Consider the following 2,612-nt stretch of genomic DNA (forward strand, 5'->3'; position numbering starts at 1 on the left):
GACCAGGCTGGTCGCAGGTAAGACTGGGCGGCTTACTGCTTCTAGTGCGTCCTCTGGTCGATACCCTAGCAGAGCTCTTCCAGGTGTCAGCCACGTGTCCAGGGATCACTTGCCACGTCATCAATGCTAATTTTTTGGATAACATTTGCCCCCAAGTTTATTTATCACGAGCAATAAATAAACTTTTGAGCGAACGACTCTTCGGTAACCCCACCATACGTGTCAGAACCCTTCATGTGTTCTTGGAAAAAGTAACCTACTTCTGTCTAATCATGACTTTTTGGTTCCCCAGTAATAATTCGACGGCCATTCCGCTTCTCCATACTTTGAAAAAGGGAAACTAATGATTACACCTTTTTTAATGCCACAGACAAACTTATATAATACCTTCGAAATCTTCCTTTTCTTTTTACGCACGCCATTGTCTTCTCAAGAAACCCTAAAAACCAGAGTTTTAACCTTCTCCAGAGACCGTTCTTCTGCATTTTCAAGACTCAGTCCGAGAGTTCCTTGACCTCCGAAGACCCTTTTTCCATCTCCACGATCATTTTCTTGGTAAGTTTTCGAATTCTTATGCCTTAAATTTTCATGATGCATGCTCCTGTATGTTGACTGTTTGAGTTCATCTGCTTCTGGTTTGAGACACTTGTGAGTAGAATGTTTTACGAGTTATTTTGATAGTTAGGATCGTATTTTTAGGACGTAAAATCGAAGTAAAAATTCGATCTTTAGTCTAGTTGGAAAATAGGTTTTTCCCGCCCTAAGGGGAGTTGAAAAAGCTTTCTTGAAAAACTTTTTACTTTCACCTTTTAATCCGTCTTTCAAACTGTTCGTGCGGAAAATTTAGCTTTTTGTTAGAATGTTGTTGTATAAAAGCTTGGCTTTTATACTCGACCAGCGTTATTCTAAAAAGCTTTTAAAAATTCTTTATCCTCACCTCCCCATTCTTCTGTTTGCAGACATTGGTGCCAGATTTGTGGGGAGGTGAACGGCCCATCGACGATGATCTTCTCGCCCAGCTGCTCGAAGGCGAAGAACAACCGGCTGCCCGACTCCACGAGATTCCTTTTGCTCGATCCTCATCCAGACCTCGTCTTTCTCCTCCTCAAATGGCCCATTCCAAATCCGTAGGCAAGAAAATACCTGAATCTGACGATAGTCCAAACCTTCCTGCCCAGCCTGATTCGCAGGCTAGGGCTCCCTCGACCAGTGGTCGAGACACTCCTGTTCCTGACCCTAACATCCAAATTAGAGCCCGCCCTCGCCATCAAAATCTGCCTGATGTCGAGTGGTATATTTCCCCGACCAGTGTAGTGACCCTTCGGATGGTTGCTAACTATTTCAGGAAGTATCCCCTCATAGGGGTTACTATCAAAATTCCTGCCGCAGACTAAAGGGCTAACCTCCCCGGAGGTATATACAGCGCCTGGTCTCAGTATCACATAGAGGCGGGGGCTTTCCTCCCTCTACATCCTTTTTATCAGGGGGTGGCGAATTATTTCGACGTCGCCCCCTTCCAAATTACTCCAAACGGATATAGAATGCTGGCCGCACTCTATATCTTGTACAAACTTAAAAAATGGCCAGAATCTACTCCCCATGAGGTCAATTATCTTTTTGACCTTAAATCCAACCCGCAACAATATGGAACGGGTTTCTTCAACTTCTGTCACCAGGAGACAAATCGGACATTCCTGAGTGACACTATGCACATATCTAACGTGGGGCAGTACAGTAAGGAGTACTTCCTTACTCTGGACATAACCAGCAACAACCTGGCCTTCGCTCGAGGAGGTAAGTACCGTCTTTGACTGGTCGATACTTTTAATCAAGGAGTTTCCTTTCATTTTTCTCAGACTGCACTTTGTCTTTCAGGCCCATGGCTACGTCTGACCCCAACACTAGACATGGTGTTGAGGTCCAATAGACTGGCCAGGATGACAGACACAGAAAAAAGCGTCAAGTCCCTCGTTACTGATGAAAACTTGAGGCTGTCTGGCCTCTTGGCTCCTCGCCATGAAACAAGAGGGTCCGTGGTAGATGATGCCACTGCCGAGGGGGTTCTCGAGCAGCAACCTCCAGTGTCTCCTCCTCGAAGGAGGCCAACGGGGGTTACAATCAAGGAGCGCACGGGCAATCCTTCCGCAGAAAGGCCTTCTGCTCCCCAAGGCAAGGGGAAAAAAAAGGCCAAAGAGCCAGTTGTGGATCTGGGGGAATCCTCTGATGAGAACGGTAAAATTATTTTGCTTTTAAATAGTTTGCCAATTCCCTGTCATTTGTTTGACGGGGAGGGCAACTTTACATATACTCCAAATCTAGGGCCAGACTTCTTCATGCCAGATAGTGAGTGTGTGACTAATAGGGTCAATAGTATAGTGGCCAGTAGTTGTAGCTCGGGTACTAACTTTGTGACCTTCTTTTTCGTTTTGATAAAGAGTCTTCATCTACTTTTATCTTTACCCTTTGCATGTTTTTACTTGTGTGCAGATATGCCCACTCCCAACGTCTTCGACTTATATCAGGCTGAGGAGGAAGAGGAAGTTCCTCAGCTTCGGAGAAAGTTGTCGCGGAGACACAACGGCGACACGAGCCAGGGATCTGCCAAAAAGAGT

The sequence above is a fragment of the Humulus lupulus genome, chromosome X (genome assembly GCF_963169125.1).
Source record: "Humulus lupulus chromosome X, drHumLupu1.1, whole genome shotgun sequence".
NCBI lineage: Eukaryota > Viridiplantae > Streptophyta > Magnoliopsida > Rosales > Cannabaceae > Humulus > Humulus lupulus.